This window comes from Dermacentor andersoni, chromosome 3, assembly GCF_023375885.2.
Source record: "Dermacentor andersoni chromosome 3, qqDerAnde1_hic_scaffold, whole genome shotgun sequence".
Taxonomy (NCBI): Eukaryota; Metazoa; Arthropoda; class Arachnida; order Ixodida; family Ixodidae; genus Dermacentor; species Dermacentor andersoni.
This window is the reverse complement of record NC_092816.1, coordinates 53,664,536-53,685,328: the sequence shown is the minus strand read 5'-3', so window position 1 is coordinate 53,685,328 and position 20,793 is coordinate 53,664,536. Positions and strand designations below refer to the sequence as shown.

The 20,793-nt window shown below is 47.8% G+C and overlaps 2 protein-coding genes across 3 annotated transcripts in view; one reads left to right on the top strand and one right to left on the bottom strand.

Moving 5' to 3' along the window:
- The window catches only part of LOC126520831 (uncharacterized), a 450,097-nt gene that overhangs the window by 334,620 nt on the left and 94,684 nt on the right, over nucleotides 1–20,793 (bottom strand). The gene's annotated exons all lie outside the window — the stretch shown is intronic.
- The window catches only part of LOC126520836 (uncharacterized), a 180,371-nt gene that overhangs the window by 70,471 nt on the left and 89,107 nt on the right, over nucleotides 1–20,793 (top strand). The gene's annotated exons all lie outside the window — the stretch shown is intronic.

Below are 20,793 nucleotides of genomic sequence, written 5' to 3'. Positions count from 1 at the left end.
AACCGAATTGGGACCAAGCCGGTTTCATTCTAAATCGTAATGAATAACAGTCGTCCACACCAGCGCTTACACTCGGAGTCGCAGTAAAGAAAAAAAAAGGGGGGGGGGGCTGCAGTTTCACCAGAAAGGTGAAGCAGTATTAGTGATAGTGAAGTATATGCCGTATTTATTCGAATGTAGACCGATAGTTTTTTTTTTTTTTCATACATTTATATTCCTAACTCTAGGTCGGCTTAGATTTGAGGATTCTAAAAATGCGCCAGTTTTTCATTGAAACTGCTAAATATGGTGCATAGCTAGCGCCATCAAGAAAAGTCAGTATCGCAGCCGCTACTAGCCGTGCCAGTAGCCAACCGAACACAAGCGAGGTACGAAGACAGGTAGGTAGAACCATAACGCAGAATGGACCATTTGTTAAAGAATTCGTTTTCTTCAAATGACGATCCATCTATAAAATTTATATAATGAGTGGGACATTGCACCAAACTGGTAGCCCATGACGGTGAGGTGCTCATTGTTACTAACCTTCTAGTGAAAAAAGTATACTTTCGAAGAACGCCCAAGAAAAGAAATGTATAGATATTGTTTTATGATGGCCCTTGAGAGTGCGCTTTATGCTTGAGAGGGTGAATATTGCAAGTTTACAGAGATGCTGAGTGCATAATTGAATCATAGTGTCCGTAATTATGTATGCTGATACTAGTTTTTCATGATAGATATACAATGGAACAAAACTGCTTAATGGCTAGTGCTGTGGGTAGCTGAACAGAGAAATGCACATTATTGCAGGGACCTGAACTTTAATCAAAGTGGTGACAATAGTGGTCAAAGCTTTCTTATTATTTGTACTAATGCAATGTGAAGGTGGGGATCACGATCCTGGCAACGAAAAATGAAAATCAGTGATGCAAGCGGTCGTTGTCAGCTGAAAGAACTGGGTGGACAGACAGACATGGAAAACCAGCACTTACGTGGTGTCGGAGCAAAGCTGGAACTTATGGCTGAGCCAAGTAACTTATCTGTGGCGCACACGATAGCTGCGCGCGGGTATGATATACTAGAAATCATCAAGCAGTATCTGCCACATGGGGTTAGCGCATGCTGCCTGCACTGATAGATCTCCCACCGAGCTCCTACATCTATACGAATACGCAGCTACAAAATGCATGACGAGATGCAGGATCCGTCCAGTAAAGGGAACAAATTCGCCAGTCGCTTAATATGACATTGACCGACACCTACAGAAGTCGCTTAATCATTTAAATAATTAGGTGAGAATGACTTGGTTCGACAGGCAAGGTTCTGACTGGTGTTGCATAAGTCGCGGGTCGCTTTTTAAGTCGCGACGACAGATTGGATTTTTTACAAGCACTGCTCCAGGAGGGCACATGCAACCGGAGGCCTCAGGAGAGGTCCCGAGGTCACAATAAAGCACGCGGTGCAGGATCCCAAGGGCACCCAAGGGGTAGTGGGGAGATCAAAGCTGGAAGCAGGATGGCCCGTAGATTGGAGTGGCGGAGGCCTAAGCGTGCTGGGCTTAAAATAAATATTATTACGTCCAGACGCCAACTTGTGCCGCCAAGACTTCTGCAACAGCAGTCAGAAGTTTGCCGTTTGACATACTAAGGCAGCAGCGGAAGCGGACGAAGACACAGAAACATGAAAAAGAGACCCCACGCTACAAGTTAGTAGTATTTTAAAGTTTAAATTATGGCAATTGAATAACGCGCAACTGAGCCCTCTCGAAGCGTTCGACGCATGGAAAAATTCGCGAGGACGGTAAGATACCAGTGTGACAGGGGCACAAGCAAGGAACGAAAACGCACACACAGGGCAAACTGTGAAGATGCTATATATTTTGCTATATATGTAATATATGCTATAGCTATCAAGTGACTAGTGCCATGCTCTAATCTTGAAAGGTTGCAATGCTTTCGCAATGAAACTGTTGACAGTGTGCGCTGTGTGTGTATTTTGTGTTCCGGCTCACTGCTCATCACGATGACGCCCGATTCTGATCGAATTTCGCGGTCGCGATTGCCTCCTTTGGACAAAATGAGCTGGAGACCCAATCACAGTCGAGAATTTCGATCCGGATCGGTACCGATCGCGATCAGAAGTATACGTGTGACGCTGGTAGTGACAGGGCAACGCCATATCATACTCGCCTTCACGGGAGACCACTGACCAAACGACAACAATCGTTCGTGCCAGTGCACTGCGCCAGCAACACCCAAGGAGACGCACGAGGAAAACTTGTACACGACGCCCGGATCGCCAGCCGACACATGGCAAAATACCGGCACGCCAGGGCACGCCTAGGGACAGAACGACCAAATAAACTGCTCCTCCGTGGTACCTAGGCAAAGGGAGAAATTTCAGGCGCAAACGCCCCCAGACTTTCTCTTTCGCACTCGCTGAAACGACTGGTCAATCCCGTGGACTGGCGATTCCTCAAATGAACGTCTCGTCTTTAAACCGGGCTCTTGCGGCCTCCGATCCGGGATTCACGAAGGAGCGCGCGCACACTTTCAACGAGCTGACGAATGCCTCCAAGGCGGCGCGTCAGCTGTACCCCGCACCGCACAAATCCCTTAGCAATCGACAAGCAACCCTTTGGCGCCGATTACAAACTCACACTCTCCCATCTCCTCTGACTCTTTCTCATTATCACCCAATTTTCCTCACATCAGCCTGTAGTCTCTGTCCCGAACCTCGCGCTTCAGCTCTCTACCTCCTTTCTCATTGCCCGGCGGATCCTCCCCCGCGGGGCCTCGAGCACCTGAAGACCTGGGAGGACTGGGAGACCCTGCTGCGCTCTAGAGACCCGGCCGTGCAGACCATGGCTACTGATCGGGCTGCCAGCGTTATGGAGCGAAGCAACATAAACGCTTGAGTGCAGTGGGGTCGTGCGGGGGCCCAGGAGCATGCGTGCTCCAAACTCCTCAGTCTTACAATAAAGTTTTTATGATGATGTGTGGAATGCTTCCAAATTTGCGGCCGTTCACCCTGAAGCTATCAGCAGAATGAAATCAGGTAACACTGCTGTCATGAACAGCTCACCGGCATCCGATAACTCAACTAGTGCGGCTGTAAGCCATTCGTCACAACCTGGCACATCAAGCGCAGATAATGCACACCTGAATCCTGAACCACCTGCTGCAGGGCGCACACAACAAGCTTCAAGTAATATGCCAAGATGCGAAGAGCGCGTGAGAAGAAGCGCCCGCAACAAGACGCCAAAGAAGCTGCATGACTACATCAAGAAATACCGGACTTTTTTTTTATCACGAGGGGATATGTTATATAAGGCGTCGCTGCCAACCGCAGCGCCATGAGAAGGCGCGCGCTTGGAGCCGCCCAAGGGGCGGGAAAATGAGGATGGAATAAACGCAGAGAATGAGTAATGTATCCATTCCTGTCGTACTGAGTGATATGCACGATATAACATGTATCAACGCATTATATATGTGGGCTGCCTCCATACTCAACACGAACACATGGGCCTTCACATCGCCCCAGACACCCGCTCGTGTGCTGCTTATGTCGTGAATCACGTAAATAAGTCGAATCGTGGACTTTGAAATTTTCACAAAGGCTCTCAAGACACTTTGGCAGACACTCCAAACATACCTTATGGCCAGGCGCTTCGGTTACTGGTAAACGAAATGCCGTCAGATCGTTTCTCGCGATCACGCCAGTGGTGTGGTACTGGCTCCTGCTTTACGCTACAGGCCCGCAGACATAACTGTAGCCTACTTTTACTCCCCCTACGCAGCAATAGATGTGAAGCCCCCGCTGGGCGATGGGAACGGCGAGGGATAACTACCCTACGTTGACGCTGGCGGTGTAGAGGCTTACACGCCGTCGGTGTTTTCGGCCTCGACCGTCCAATCGCTTCAGCCATCGTGCAGCGATATACGGGCCGTCAGCGCCGAGGCCGCATTTCGTCACGGTGTTTTAGAAATCGTTTGGGTGGCTGTCGGGACGTCAAGTCAGATGTCGTATGACCTGCTCCGACGAGTAAAGGATTGCCGAAATCGAGTTCATCCGTGCTTCCGTGAATGGCCAACTCTGCACATTTCATTTCGCGCATGTGAAACTTTTGGGTGTGGTCACAATATTCACACTGCAATGACTATGGACGACCGCACGCCAAGTTTCATCCTAGACGCCAGCGCTCGTTTCTCCCCTGGCGGAACGATTTCATCTCCAACGGGTGTAGGTTTCCGCCGCCGCTTCCCTTAGCGGTCGCGCCCGCGTTCAGTTCGCGCTGCGCGCGAAACGTCTCTTGTTTGCGACGGTGCCTCTTCGGATGACCGGAAATTATTATTGTGTTGTTAACTGTCACGACAGCAATGTAAACACAAAGGGTTGATGCCACCAGTGAAATTCTGCCGATTCACAAGAAAATGGTACGAAAAAAGCAGACGACACGCATGGATTACTGCGGTGCGCCGAGCGAAGTAAACAACTGACAAATGAAGCGAGCTCGTTCATTGATCACTCCTGAGTGTACGACGGTTTTTATATGTAACCCACATGAACTTAATAATTACTCGGTACATAATCCTATCATTCATATAAAAACTTTAAGTTGTTCGACGAGTGCTTGTCCTGTCTTCTTTCTCGTGTTTCGTTTATGTGTGCGCTGCCCAAGAATGGAAACCACTTCTGTTGTATGCACTAGTAGTGGCCAAAGTTCACGCGTGCCGAGAAATTGAATATGTGCACGATGCATTGAACATGACCGGAGTTCATTCCCGCTTCACCACTGCACCGATCGATCGAGTTACTGGACGATACACGCGCGCGTCTTGGTCGCGCCGGCATTGCTGAAGCAGAAATGATTACTAATACTTTCAACTTCGGTCTCTTGAGCACTGTTAAAAAATGGTCAAGCTGTCTACATTGCTGCTTCTATTCCATATTGTAGGGGACGCACTAGTTAAAGTTGTGTGCGCATATCGTACTTGTGCTATGCAGCGATATATTTTGTTTATTTCCGCACAGTGTCGATGGAAGTCTGTTGTCGCCATCAGAGACAACACGGATTTGTAGTAAACATATTGTGAGAAACTGCAAAAATGACTTTAGCTCGTATGTGCCGTATGTATGTGCCGCATCGTATGTGCTGACGATTTTTCCGGCGGTACATACGATGTCGTTTCCAATCACCTGCTCAGCGTCACTTACATGGTTAAGCAGACGCTGCCCTTTCGCCGCATTGCAGCCATAAAAATAATCGTCAAGCGTACCGAACTTCTTAAAGGCAAATAGAAGCGTGTACAGTCTGTTTCACACTTAGGGGAAAACTCGGAACGTATTGCATCGCGATGCGGCAAGCAATGGAGTCGTGCGGTGGCAGCAGCTCGAGCAGGCGCAGACGCTCGAGGGGCGGAGTCGTGATCTGCGTCGTCTGCTACGGCGGCGCGCGCTGGCCGCATTGTTGCGAAGCGTGTTACTGTCAGGGGCAGTGCACGTACATTTCTTCACTGTGTGTGCTACCGTAATAAGTAGCGACAAGACGCACCAAGATGTGCGCGCAACGTGTTCAGTCTTTGTTTGACTCGAAAGGAAAACAAAGCACTCAACAATGATAACTATGGGAGTCGAACACGATGAAACAAACGAATACGATTAAATGAATGTTTTAGGTTCAGACAATGAGCTGGAAATAATTTTTCTCGACAATCATTCGCTACACCAGACAGACTCTGCCCGCCGGCGGGGAAATGGACACGTCACGCTCGGAACTTCAGTTAGTAGGGAGTTTTAGAATAGGGGCCCCAAACGTTTTGGGGCCCCAAAGAAATAGCGTCGAAGCCACTGCGCATGCGCACGACGCAAACTGCGTTTGGGTTTTGCGTTGGGAACGCTATTTCACCGATTTAGCGGGAGCCCAAATAGCGTCCCCAAAAGCTTTGCGTCGGCAAACATGGCGGCACCCATCGAAGCGACGGCTCTAACCTAGCACAAAACTGGGTTCGATTCGCGGTAACGCGTGAAGTTCGCAAGCTAGGAGAAGTGACTGCAGTTATCGCTTTCTCCCAACTAGCGTGTGTTATGAAGATTGACTCATTAGACGCCGCTGATATTGAATTCGATTGTGGATTTTATGGCTCGTAGGCCTAACACGGCTAAGCTTGGCTGGTGAAGGCTAGTAAAGTTGGTTTGCTCAAAACTAAGCGCAACTAATTATTTGCTGCTTACAGAATAACCTCTAAATTGTAATTAAACGCAAATACACGCAAGTCAAAATTATTATTCCTATCATAAAATGGTATATTTTATTTAATTATTTATAATAGCTTTTCTTTGACGCCGTATAGTGGCGCTGCCAGCGCAAGACGCTATCCGCAAACGTAAAACCCTATTCTAAAACTCCTCACTCCTACGTGCCCCAACGCTAACACCCGCAAAGCTGTTTGGGGCCCCAAACTATTGGGGCCCCTATTCTAAAACTCTCTAGTATCTCGTCATGTCCCCAGCGGCAGCGATGACAGCGCTCATCCTGGAAGGCAGTGAAGTGCGGAATGACTTGATCAGGTATGAGTTCATTCGCAGCGCGTCTCAGTCGCTGACGATGGTGGATCGAAGCCTATCCTCGGGCGACTGATAGAGGGGGTGGTGCGCCAGCGATACTTTCAACGAGCCCCAGACGTTTTAAATGATGTTGGCGCCCGGGGATTGAGGCGGCCACTCCAAGAGAGTAACTGCGCGCTCTTCTAGCAGTTGTTGCACAACACGACCAGTGTGGATCGGCGACCTATCGCGTTAGAATATATAGTCGCCTTCCAGAAACGGGCCGTCAAGAATGTATGGAATCAATAAGTCGTCTATGACTGCCCTGCAGCGATGAACTTACCTTCGAGGCGTATCAGTTGGCGTCGCACAACGCATATTAAAGAATACCGGCTCATTTCACGCCGTAACGATGAGATCGGCGCCCTGCAACTGACAGTAGAACGTTTCCCGACAATGCGGCCAGCGCGCGCCGCCGTAGCAGACGACGCCGTTCAACATCCCGCCCCTCGAGCACCTGCGCGAGCTGCTGCCGCCGCCTGACTTAAGCGCTCGCCGCATCGCGATGCAATGCGCTCCGAGTTTTCCCCTAAATGTGAAACAGACTGTATACGCCGCCCTTCGAAGGAAATCTCCAACGCGCACACGCGTAGGCACACACCGCACGCGGCGCGAAACGTGCCCAAACACGCGCAGTGCAGGAGGCAATCAAGGCGGCGCGAACGAGAGATGGGAGAGGGGTACCAACCGCTAATAGAATTTTGCTTCGCGTGCGGCGCTCTCAACGCCGGCGCAGCAGCGCCGCTCTCGGTGCCGTTCTTGTCCATGCAGCCTCGTTATGTGTATTTGTTGAATATCTACACTGCTATTATGACGTGTGCCCGTCAGGTGCATCTATCTACTCGCTTCGCCTAGGTGTAAGGGTTATCATAATCGAGCTTTCCCACGGTAGGGTAAAGCCTGTTTGACATGGCGCGATTTCAAACTGCGTTTTTCGCAGCTACGCTTTCCGCAAATGCAAACTTCGCGTACATGCACCGAGCGCGGCATCTGCGACTTTCGCATGTGTGAACGCCGAACGCAGGATTCTTGGCGTCAGTTTGGTTCGGCGAAAACAAAGTAAAACAACTCAGAAACTGCTTTCGTGGCAGCTGTTTGTGTTTGAGTGCGTTACTTTTTCAAAACAAAAATTAAGAAGGCAGATCGCAATGGCATGCTTACAATCCACGTAGTGATGAGTCCCCATTCCTTTGCGCATCTGTGTTATGCCGGACTTCGAAGTTCAGCACTTCGAACATACAAAAATCGCGTGCAAGAAGGATGAGACGGCGTATATTTGCGCAACTGCGGATTAGCAAGTGCGAAAACGCACTCAAGTTCTCACCATATGAAACGGGCATAAGAAATTATAACGACAGTCTGTTAACGATCCTAAGCAACTTCTTGGCTAATTCACGCCAATAACATAGACGCGTGACTTTCACGAAACGACACGTTTGGCGCATGTTCAACGAGCTGGTGACGGAATCGTACTTTCGCCTTTCACCGCAGAATCCCGTTGCTTGCGACTATACTTTCACGAGCACGCAACTTGTGAAAACACAAACTCCAGCCTCTTGTCACTTTCGGCGTAATCTACCGCAACGCAGTTTGTTGTCGTACTGCGTTTCCTTTGTTGTAGAACAGTGAATCGCACACGGACCTGCGGAAATTCGGCGGCAATCGAGGTGTAGGTGTGCCCGCTCGGGGGCGGAGCACGTGCCTATACCGCGTGAAGGTCGCTCCCTATGGCAGCGCCACCGCATCATTACGTAGCGCCGGTCTGTAGCTACAGTGGCAGTGCCAACATGTATGCGCTACTTGCACACATCTTCGCGGTTATTTTCAGTATTCCTGGAATTCTCGCGAGCCTCAGCTTCCACGGACACCAAAAGCACTTCACAAATCACTTAGCCTTAGTTTTTTGCTATTTCATCATATTACTTACTATGCTCACGTATGTTAAGATATTGCTATGATGGGCATTTACTTATGACATCTTGTAGTAAGACACCACAATGCTAAAAGAAATCTTTCTACAGGTGGGAATTTACTTCCAAGAGCCCAACACAATTTTTGCCCCCGTCAATAGACCAAACGCGCTACAGGAAATGGCGCGAGGTGTTGAGCTGATTGCAGGAGACACTCGACAGCCATATGCTGAAAGTAAGTGGTTTTCAGAATTTAGAAATTTTTTGCTGGCATAGAATGTGCATGTCCCGCAGAAGTGCTGCACAAAATTTAAAAATGTGGTCACTGTTTTGACGTTTGTTGTTGCGCCTAACATAATATAAAGCCGAATGTGATACAAGGCGTAAATTAATGACCGCTGGAGCGAAAAAAAAAAATGTTTTGTCAGCTTACGACATCGCACCAAGACTTAGAGTGGCCAGGTAACTCTCTTTTTTCCATTACGGCCCTGCTGCCTGCTCATTCACGCCATTTCCTTGGACGTCGCGTTACCGGAGAGAGACACACAGATGTGCTCACCGGTTCCTACGAAGCGTTCGACATTCTGCACACCTAAATGCACACGTCACCAACAGCGCCTATATAGAAGCGAGCGTGGCTTGTAAGATAGGCGATCCGGTACCAACCGGTCTTGTGTGCATTGCAGTGAGGCGATGAGTCAAACCACGACCGCTCCACAGCCCTTGCATACGTATACTTACTGCTGAGGCTGTAATAATTACACATGCACGCTTCAAACTTTTACTACACCTTCGTCAACTCTTGCCCCTAATTTCATTCAAATATAAACGACGCTTCATATTCAGTCCACCGAAGATACAGGAGAAACCTTCTACAAAGCTTGTTAATAGGGAAATCTAGTTTCTAAATTGATTGCCAATAACTCCGTTTCTGCAGAACCCGCCGAAGTACTAGTATCTATAATGATTGGCAACGCTCATATTTACACTATAAATGTTATCTGCACCATTGCTTGCAAATAGAACGCGACTAGACTGCAATGTTGTATTTTCAGCTTCACCTTCATCTCTTTTGGTGGCTGAATTCGAACTGCGCGACGTACATTTGAGTCCACACATGCTTGAAGACTGGGTAAATAACCAGTGTAAATAACACTCACTTCTGCGTTTAAGCAAAAGCTGCTTCGAATAGCTTTTTTTTTTTTGCGTTTCAACTGCAGATGAAGACTGAGAAAAGAAAGAAAAGCAGCCGAGGGCGCTGATTTTTGTTAGTAAATAATTTGTCAGTTTGCTGAAGGCGCATGTTTTGTTGCATGAAGAAGTGACTACTATGTGGTGCACTCTACGTGTGAGCAACCAAACCCTATTCAGTAGCAAAACCTTTTGTCTCGGTCAGGCACGTACCCAGGATATATATTTCCGGGAGGGGGGGCGGGGGGCACCACTTTTATCACCATTATCATCATCATCATCACCATCACCATCATCATGTTTCATGTCCACTGCAGGACGAAGGCCCCTCCCTGGGATTTCCAATTACCCCTGTCCTGCGCCAACCGATTCCAACTAGCGCCCGCGAATTTCCCAATTTCATCGCTCCATTTACTCTTTGGTCGTCCTCGATTGCGTTTTCCTTCTCTTGGTACCCATTCTATAACCCTAATGGTCAAACGGTTATCTAACCGGCGCATTACATGACCTGCCCAGCTCCATTTTTTTCTCTTGATGTCAATTAGAATATCGTCTATACCCGTTTGCTCTCTGATCCAAACCGTTCTCTTTCGGTCTCTTAAAGTTATGCCTAGAAATCTTCGTTCCATCGCTCTTTGTGCGGTCCTTAACTTTCTCTCAAACCTCTTTGTCAGTCTCCAAGTCTCTGCCCCACATGTCCGCACTGGCAAAATGCATTGATCGCACACCTTACTTTTCAATGATGACGGTAGGCTCCCAGTCAGGAGCTCACGTATCTGCCGTATGTGATCCAACCCATTTTTATTCTTCTGTGAATTTCCTTCTCACGATCAGTGTGCCTTGTGTTTAATTGACCTAGGTAAACGTACTCCTTCACAGTCTCTAGAGGCCGACTGGCGATCCTGATCTCTTGTACCTTTGTCCGGCTATTTATCATAATCTATCATCTGCATATTAAAATTCAACCCGACTCTTACACTCTCTCCGTTAAGGTATCCAATCATTTGTTATAACTCGTCTGCATTGTTGTTGAATAGAACAGTGTCATCGGCAAACCGAAGGTTGCTGATATATTCGCCGTCGATCTTTACTCCTAAGCCTTCCCAGTTTAATAGCTTGAATTCTTGTAAGCACGCAGTGAATAGCTTTGGAGAAATTGTGTCTCCCTGTCTGACCTCTTTCTCTATAGGAATCTCCCTGCTTTTCTTCTGTAGAATTAAGGTAGCTGTAGAACCTCTGCAGATATTCTTACGCGAAGGACGAGTCAGTAAGACGAGAAACTATTTACAGGTTAAATTTACAACGGTTGCAGCGCTGACCGGTTAGATTCCCAGCGCGAGGCCAGTTCGTTCTTCCTCTTTTCTGGAGTGATGGCGCCCACGCGCCTCGTTCAAACAAACAAATACCACACGCATGTAGCATATTTCCAAGCTTTTTACGTAAGTGTTTTGTACTCCTCGATTACGTAGTGCCGCTATGACTCCTGGTATCTCTACTGAATCAAATGCATTTTCGTAATCTATGTAAGCCATATAGAGAGGCTTATTGTACTCTGCAGATTTCTCAAAAACCTGATTGATGACATGGATGTGATCCATTGTAATGTATCCCTTCCTGAAGCCAGCCGGTTCCCTTGGTTGACAAAATCCAGTGCTGCCCTTATTCTATTGGAGATTATTTTGGTTAATATTTTATATAATACTGGGGGCAACCTAATGCTCCTATAATTTTTCAATTCTTTAACGTCTCCTTCTTTTGTGGCTTAGTATAATATCTGCATTCTTCCGGTTTTCTGGGACCCTTCCAGTCGATAGACACTTCGTATAAAGAGCCGCCAGTTTTCCAGGCATTATGTCTCCTTCATCTTTGATTAAACCGACTGTTATTCCATCTTCTACCGCTCTTCATCGTTTCATGTCTTGCAGGGCCCTTCTGACCTCATCGCTAGTTATAGGAGGAGTTTCTTGATCCTGGTCATTACTGTTTCCAGGTCAGCTTAGAATTTTTCCGCTGCTTTTACTATATCTTCGAGATTGCTGATGATATTACCCTGCTTATCTTTTAGTGCATACATCTTTGTTTGTCCTATGCCGGGTTTCTTTCTCACTGATTTCAGGCTGCGTTCATTTTTTACGGGTTCTTCAGTCTTTCTCAATGTTATCGTTTCGAAAATCACTTATTTTCGCCTTGTTCATCAGTTTTGACAGTTCCGCGAATTCTATCATATCTCTTGAGTTGGAGAGTCATTTTTTTCGTTTCTTCATTATGTCCCTTGTTATTTGGGAGAGCACGCCCACTGGTTGCCGTGGTGCCTTGCCTCTCACTTCAACTGCTGCCTCTGAAACTAACCTAGTTACGGGTTCATTCATTAGCTCTATGTCATCATCTTTGTTCTAAGGCTGCATATTTGTTGGTAAGTACCGATCTGAATTTGTCTGCTTTTACCCTTATTGCCTCAAGGTTGACCTGTTTCTTCTTGGCCAATTTCCCTCTTTCTCCCTTCAAATTCAGGTTAATCCTAGCCTTACTAACCTATGATCACTGCACTTTACCCTACCTATCACTTCTACATCCTGTACTATGCTGGGATCAGCAGAAAGTATGAAATCAATTTCATTTCTTGTTTCACCATTAGGGCTTTTCCAGGTCCACTTTCTGTTGCTACGCTTCTTGAAAAAGGTGTTCATTATTCGAAGCTTATTCCTTTCCGCGAATTCTACCAGCACCTCTCCTCTTGTGTTCCTATAGAGTCGACGCCGTAGTTGCCTATTGCTTGTTCCCCAGCCTGTTTTTCCCCCTTTTGTATTGAAGTTGCCCATTACTATAGTATACTGAGTTTACACTTTTCTCATCGCTAATACAACATCTTCATAAAACTGATCTACTTCCTCTTCATCGTGACTGGATGTTAGAGCGTATGCTTGTACTACCTTTAATCGACACCTCTTATTAAGCTTGATTACGACTACAGCTACCCTCTCATTAATGCTGTAGAATTCGTCAATGTTGTAAGCTATGCCCTTATGGATTAGGAATCCTACCCCGTATTGCTTCTTGTCTAGAAGACCTCTAAAGCAGAGGACATGTCCGTTATTCAGCAATGTATATGCCTCACCAGTTCTTTTAATCTCACTAAGACCGATAATATCCTAAACAATGTCTCATAATTCCTCAGAGAGTCCTGCTAAGCTAGCCTCACTCGAGAGGGCTTGGGTGTTAAACGTTGCAAGGGTCAGTTTCCACTGGCCGGGTCCAGAAATTATTAGCACCCTCTGCTGCGCTACAAGTCTGACCCCGCCTTGGTCAGTTACTCCGCAGCTGCTGGGGACTGAGGGCCATTGGGTAATTGAGGGAACCATGTGGCAGGTGGCGGCCGAATAAGTACTGCGCCAGGGAGGCCAATTTCTGTTCTGGAGAGGGAGTGTCTTGTTGAAGCTTAGTGGACCTTCCTAATTAGGTTGTACCTGGATTAGTATAGCCCCACTCGCTCTAATCATTTTTTGCCGGTGAGAGGCGTCGCTCCAAGCCTGTAGATGTTGTGCACTAGGGGGGGCAACCCAAGGTAGCTTTCTATGCAAATGAGGGAGGGTACATATACTAGTACAAAAATGAATAACGCGCACCATTCGTGTCAAAAACGCGTAAACTGTCATATTATTACTATGACGGTTTCTATCCAACTGTCACGCGCATACAGCGAGACAGTTAAGTAGATGGTGACAACTGAACGCATCTCCAGTTAATCGCGCGGACGCAGAATCCATGAGAGAACAGGCTTTCACATCCCACGAGATGCCGATAACTACCGCCATCCAAAAGGAGTGAAAAAGGCAGCAAAATGCTGACCGATCGATGAGTAGCTGCCAAAACTCAACATTCAGACGGCGCTTTAGGGAATGTGGGAGGAGTGGTGGCGTGGGTGGGGAGAAGGGGGTATGCCACTTGATTTCGTGGGGAGGGAGGGAGCCGGGCCCCCCTGCCCCCCCTCCCCGTTCTCTCAGTTTGTTGGAAATGGGATAAGCTTCAAACAAGCGCAACGGGCTTCCCTCTAACGGATATCTTTTAGAACGTCTCTAAGCAGCCAGTACGGTGGATTAGCAAAATTCAATTTTAAGTAGTACATCTCCAACACACCTGCAAAATTTGCCAGCATATCACCACCTACTGTAATCCTATTCTCACTTAATTTGAACCATATGAACGTTGTTGTTCTTTAAGGAAACCGTGAAATTCGGAATATAATAGTATCAAGTGCTTCTTGTTGAACTGACAGCCTTGATGTAAAATGTAGAACAAGGAACTACATTTGACTACTTCAAACGAGCCCTGGAGCACTTTTTATTGAAAGCGAGAAATGCAGTTGAAGTTAAAACGTAGTATTTCAGCAATACTTGGCCGCAATAACTACTTCGGTGCGTTCTGCAGAAACATGTTATTGGCTATCAATTTGGAAACCAGATTTTCGTGGTGCTTGCTTCCATTCTTCAATGACTTCCACAACAAAGGCAACAAAAGAGCGGTGCGTACCCACGGCGCTCCGCCTGTTGAACGTCACCATGGCGCGCAGTTAAATTTTAATTTTCGACGTTCACGTAGACGCCACTATTTTCGAATTTGACGCCAACGACGCGGTTGTACTCAGCGAGCGGACTCATCGCGGCACCCCGCGGCAGCCGCGGTGTCTACGCTACAAAGCAAACCGCAGCTGCATGCGAATGTAGTGCGTATCGGCAACGTTTACTTTTGGGCACTACAAGCATCGAGTGCGCATTCGCGCTTCCATGCTTCGGTCTGGCACGAGACGTTCATTTGAGGGATCGCCAGTCGCTTGTGCGCAGGCGCGAGTAAGCGCGGGCGTGAGAGAGAAAATCTGGGTCTTTTGCTCCTTGAATATATGACTGCCTAGGCACTACGGAGGAGGTTTCTTAGCGCGTGTTATGCGTTTGTCCCCTAGATATGCTGGCATTGCGGAGTGCGGTCGAGTTTGTTTACGCTCCGCCGCTGGCTGCCCGCGCGGTGATGCAGTGGGCACGGACGCCCCATTTGGTGATCGCTGTGTCTGAAGGGGCAAGGTTATGACTGGTGCTGTATAAGTCATGGGTCACTTTTTTCGTCGCGACGATAGATTGGATTTTTACAAGCTCCAGGATGGCACGCGTAATCGGCAAATGGATGCCTCGGAAGAGCACTTGAGGTTATAATAAAGCAGGCGGCGCAGGATACTCAGGGCACCCAAGGGGTAGCGGGGGTATCAAAGCTGGAGGAAGCAGGGCGGCCCGTGGGTTGGCGCCGCGGAGGCCCAAGCATGCCAGGTTCAGTTCGCATAAAAACATTCGCTGTCCGCGATAGTGGACAGCCGATCTTCTATACACCCCTGGCACGCGCAGGCCTCCGCGAGCCCCAACCCGCGGACGAGACCGGCTTCTAGCTTTAGTGCCGTTGGCGCTTTGGTGTCCTGGAGGCGCCGCCAATAATGTGAAATAATGACACGTTGTTACAGTTATTAAAAACACGATTGAGTAAATATACTTACGTCCAACGGCGAACTTGGGACGCTAAGTTCAGCACTACCGCGCCCCGCGTCTTCTGCAACACCAGACAGAACTTTGCCTCTGAAGGTACATCGGACAGACTTTCTCGCGCCTGCGGAGCCGGTGCTGAATCAGTCATCGTCACCGGCGGCCTTTCAGCCACTTGCGTTCAACGGCGGTTGCTAACGCGCCCTGCCGTCTAGATATTCAATATGTGCGTTCCGGGCTCAACTACGGTCGCTACTGCTTCCACAGAAATATCTGTGCTGTTATTTACAAGGCACAATGCCGTAAGGTGCGAGAAAGCTATGATCCGCCGCGATTGAGTTTGCACGAGCGCCGCAGGTGCGACACAATCTGTCCGACACAGCGGTCGCCAAGTCGGCCGTCAGTGCCCGCTGCTTCACCTGTTATACCACGCCAGCAGCAATCGTCCAAACGTAAACCAACGATCCCAATCCGCAAACCCGGCACGCCTAGGGACAAACACCTGCACAAAAACCTACTCCGCAGTGCCTAGGCACAGTCATATATTTAGGGAGCAAAAGCCCCCAGATTTTCTCTCTCGCGTCCGCTCTTACTCGCGCCTGCGCACAAGCAGCTGGCGATCCCTCAAATGAACGTATCGTCGGTCTGGCTTGCGCCAGTTTGACCAACGGATAGTGGCTACATCCAACTTGGGCATTTTCAAGCGCTGTCGGTAGCTCAATACGAAGTGAAGCCTGCAAAGGAGCCAGGAGTGAGCGCGCGCTGGAAAGAGTGCGTTCGCTCTGACCTTAAGTTTCGCGTTGTTCGAGGGTAGTTCAGTGTTCAAAATTAATCGAGAAAACGAGACCCGACAGCTATCATATCGATAGGCAGGGTGGGCAATGTTCAATTTCTTCGCGGGTGATCGGGGCCGAGCGTAACCAGAAGATAGTCGGCTTCCCGGGGCACGTAATTATGGAAATTCGAAAGCAGATTTTCGGTTGCTTTAGCCTGTTTACTAAACTGCATCGGCAAATGCACAAATAGACAGTAGAAAGAAGCACACAGATCCAAACAAACTTCTCCATTGATATCACCTATTGGTCAATGGCAGTGGCATATGAGAATCTGCTATACTACGAAATAAAGTGCCCACAGTGGACTGAGGAGCAGCCCTCTGTTGAATGGATCAAGTGTGAGAAAGAGGTGACTTCGCGCTTCGCTTGCGATCTCCAAGCGCTCCGCAAGGCCGCAAAATTTTGCTGAGATATTCACAGCAACGTATATTATCCGCGGTGTGCGTTTTTTTCCGTCAAGCCCGAGAGGTGGTTCAGGACCCCTTTAACTTAATCTCCTTAACGCCGAAAAAAAACGTGGCAACACGTGCTACGCTTCCCATTTCCTTTTAGGAAAACTTGTTGGCAACCCTTGTGAATAAAACCTCTACAATTAAAGAAATTTTTGTGATTTCCAGACCTCATCAGCAGGAACATTTGCATGGAGTTTCACCTCGATGCTGGTCAGCAGATGGGTGACTTTGTGGGTGGTCGAACGACCACAATCACGGCAACCTACAAGGGAGTCGACCAGGAGGATGCGAAGAGAGTGATCAGCTGGGTGATCTCGAAACTTTAGTTTTGAGATCACCTAGCTGATCACCCAGTTGATCACCGCCCTGGATGCTGGGCAAAACAAGACAAAAAATAAAAGTGCATTTCTGTTCGTTTCTGCGTGAGGTTTATTGCACTTGAGCAAATGATGGCTACAAGGACTTTTTAGCCTCTATAGCTAATGACGTAGCACTCTTCTAAAAGCTGGTTTTATAGAATATTGGACCTTTAATACGGGTCTTCTAATCTGCAATAACGCTTTCCCACTCGAAGGTGTTATGGATAAGACAATTACCTTCTAGCCAATGAGGTGTAAGGCTGTGATAGGCAGTATATTACTTCTTGTCCCCAGGGGCGTAAGTATGTGACGAGCAATAGAATAGCCCTTGCTATCAAGTTGTAGTATGGCGTTCTCTAGCAGGTACATACGCACTTCACTGAATGTTTCAGAAGTTACTGTGATGCTAGCACTCAGGAATGCTTTGTAAGCATGGTGAGAATTCTATAGGTAATGTTTGCAAATACAGTTCATAACAGCTTTTGGGGAGAAACACTCACATATGTGCATTTTGCCTGATATTGTTATATTAACTACAGATAAAGAAAGCTTGAGTGCGTGGAGGGTCACTTATTCAAACCTTCTTTACAACTAAGCCTTGTAGTGGCGACGACTCTTCTGGCCATGCCACTTCTCAGGACAATCGCATCCAAAATCAAGTTTCAGGGCACATGTTAGGCTGGTGGTGGCTTTGTGTAGCTTCGTTTCAATGTGCAAGGATGAGCCATCATAGATAAAGCATTTTCTTCAATTATCACGCTACCATCTCGTGCCTTCTTCCTACAAAAGGATTTGTTAGTTTGATGCCAGGAAAAGTTCATGAAACATAAAAATCAGGGCTTCCTTGTATCATTATTTTCCATATTCCTGGTTCCCACAAAAACATGGATAGAGAAGATGCTGACACAGGTATTCCTTGCTGGCAAGAAATTGCTATTCGGAAACCATAATGCATTTAATACTTCCCTCTATCATAAATGTAGGAGAGACCGACTATATGATTATACCCGTTACGCGCATAAAACTATTTACAAATGTAAATTTACATTTCTAGATACAAACGATGTATTTACAAATGGAAAACGCTCGTGGAGACAGAATAGAGTCCTGCCAAAATAGGATAGGATATCTTTCTTCAATGGCGGGTATCCACTGCGGGGGATTGGCCAAGATTTGTAGGAGGAGGAAAACTTTATTTGCTCTAATTGGTTAGAAATTACCGGTGGCAGATGTGGTCGGCCGTCTTCACGGTCATCTTCCCCATCTGCGCAGGGTCGACGCCCCTATTCCAAGATTTGGATGGTATTAGGAAGATGCCGGTATTACAAAAACTGCTAAAAGTGTCATGTAGAAACGGGCGCCGTGTCAAGTTTTCGTAGTCTCGTGTACCGTCGTCGTTCCCTTCTTCACATCAACGTAGGACAAGTTCAGTCGACGGAAAACGGGACCAAATTACCAAGAGAGAAATTCGTCAAAACTGTACGTCACGTTGCCGCTGATTGTAAACGCGCTTTTGATCTTCTTGCGATGCCAACAGACCAGTGCGGCCAAGCTGCCTGGCGTGGTCAGCATGGGCAATGGTGTTGCGGGCACCGACTCTCCTCGAAGCACGATCCGAGGAAAGCGAAGCGTCCAAGGTCAACGCAGGGTCGAGACCGGACAAAAGATAAAACGGTGAATAACCGCCAGCTCCGCAGCGTGAGGAACTATAAGCGAACGTGCCCGTACCGGTGGTTTCGCAACACGTATTTTGGCGGCATGTCGGTGATGGTCCAGTTCAATTACTCCTGCCAGTGGCATCAGGTGGTTACGAAGGGATGAGCTCGTGTTTTGTAGAGCAAGACTGCAACAAGTCGGCAATTACTTGGGAAAGCAAGGTACAACCACGATCCCTGAGCTGTCGTTGGGCGCCATGCACTGATATGATGTCGCCGAGGTGGAAATACGCGACGTCACTTGCGCAGCTGGTGGGAAGCGCTCTGGCAATTGCGCAGCGCGTCGTGTAATTCGTAGAGACAGCGACCCGCCTGTTGCCGGACTTAGACTACGGAAAAGACCCGAGAAAATCTAAAACCACTCGAAAAAATGGCTCAGCAGGAATGTCGGGGGTTGAAGGTGCTCGGCCGGAAACGTCGGTCCTTTTTTTTTTTTTTTTCGTTGCTGACGGTGCTCGCACGCCGCAACGTATCGCTGTACAGGGCGAGCAAGGCTGGCGCAGTGGAAGTGACGTTGGACACGGTTGTAGGTGCAAGCGACACCTACAACCGTGTACAATCGTCGACAACTTGCGATGAGATTATCCGAGCACGAGTGGGACAACCAAACAGCGGGAGTCGTTTTGCATTGAAGACGACCGTGACACTGAAGTCACCGCATGGGCCCTAGTTTGGCTCACTCCAGTGGATCTTCAGCAATAGTCACCAGATGGATCTCTGGCGCTGTGATCGCTCAGCGTCCACTGAAATAATGTATCGGGCATTGATTTGCGTAATCTTTATGCTAGTGGCTTCAGACTTTCTTGTGGAGCTAATTATTTCGTAATAGGACTTGCTGTGGGGCCAGCTTGTGCGTATTCATTACACAGTGAGCGGGAAAAAAAATAAAAATAACGCCCTTGTCCATCGCTGTACTTTCGCCTGTGTCTCTTTTTGCACATTCTGTGTTAATTATTGTATTTGCTCTTCGTAAATTTATAAGCAATTCAAGTTTATAAACATAGGAAGGCAAGGACTTTCTCTGATCGTGTATAATCATTCTGAATCCTTGTATGTATAAGCAAATAAATAAATAAATATTGAGAAGTATTAATTACCGAAGCCACCAATTGTTTTTAGAAAGAAGGCCGATGTTTAAGCAAAGCCGTGTACTAACCATCATGCTGCCTGAACCCCCATAGGCTAGCAGCCCGCGTAGACGCTACAGTGCCAGATACCCTCTAGTAACCTTGTAGGCAATTTACGGGGCTCAGGGCCCGTGCAGGTATGTCACTGGGATCATTGAAAGCGTTCGTGCTACTTCAGCGGATATAAGCAGTTCTGCTACCAAGCGCAAGGTCGGAAGTTCGAATCCAAACAGCAGAACGGCCTCATTCCAATAGATGTTAAAGTAAAATAAAATATACCCACGATTCCGATACACCCTAATACGAAAAATGGGCGCAGCTCTATACGTAGTATCATTTCACGATAAATAGGCTGGTGTGGAGAATCTCTCTCGTGCTGCACGTCGTAAACTGAGCGAGGCGTGGCGCGATTGCATCGTTAATCGGGAGGTCGCGAGACGCTGCGCATGATTGGCGCGTGGGCGCCGTTCACAGAATTGCCAACTTTTCTTTTTTGTTCTCTTATAGGACTACTCCCCATACTTTCACGGGTAAAACACCGTGCTCAACTCTTTCTGCGACGCAAACAGAGAATTCGGCTAACATTGCTCCCACCAAATGTTAGGAGGGAACTGGTGGACAAGGCCGAGACTGAAAGTGCCTGCAGACAATCGGCGCGACATGCCGCGGTCAACTTCTGTCGGTGATTCTGTTTTGGTGGGCTCAATGCCAGGTCAAGTTATTAAATGGTTGCCAGCAAAAGTGGCGCGGGTGAAATCACTACATACATATTTGGTAATTGTCGGAAGCCGTGTGCGATACGGACATGCCGATAATTTGAGAAGGACTTTTCTGAAAAGAGACGAGAACTCTGAGCATCGCGAAATTGATTTGCCTCATGCTGCGCAAGTGCTGCGAAAGATCCACTCGTAGAAAAGTTGAGGAGTGGTGTTACATCGAACGCGCGGCTGCGTTTCATCGAAGGCTTGGCAGCGCTGCATCCAACGCGCTGCGGCGTTGCATCGAACGCGGCTCGGGAGTGCCGCGACTGTGATTGGGGGACTCGGTGTGTTCTGAGCATTTGCTATGTGAGGTGACAGTTTGCTTCATTGCACCGACT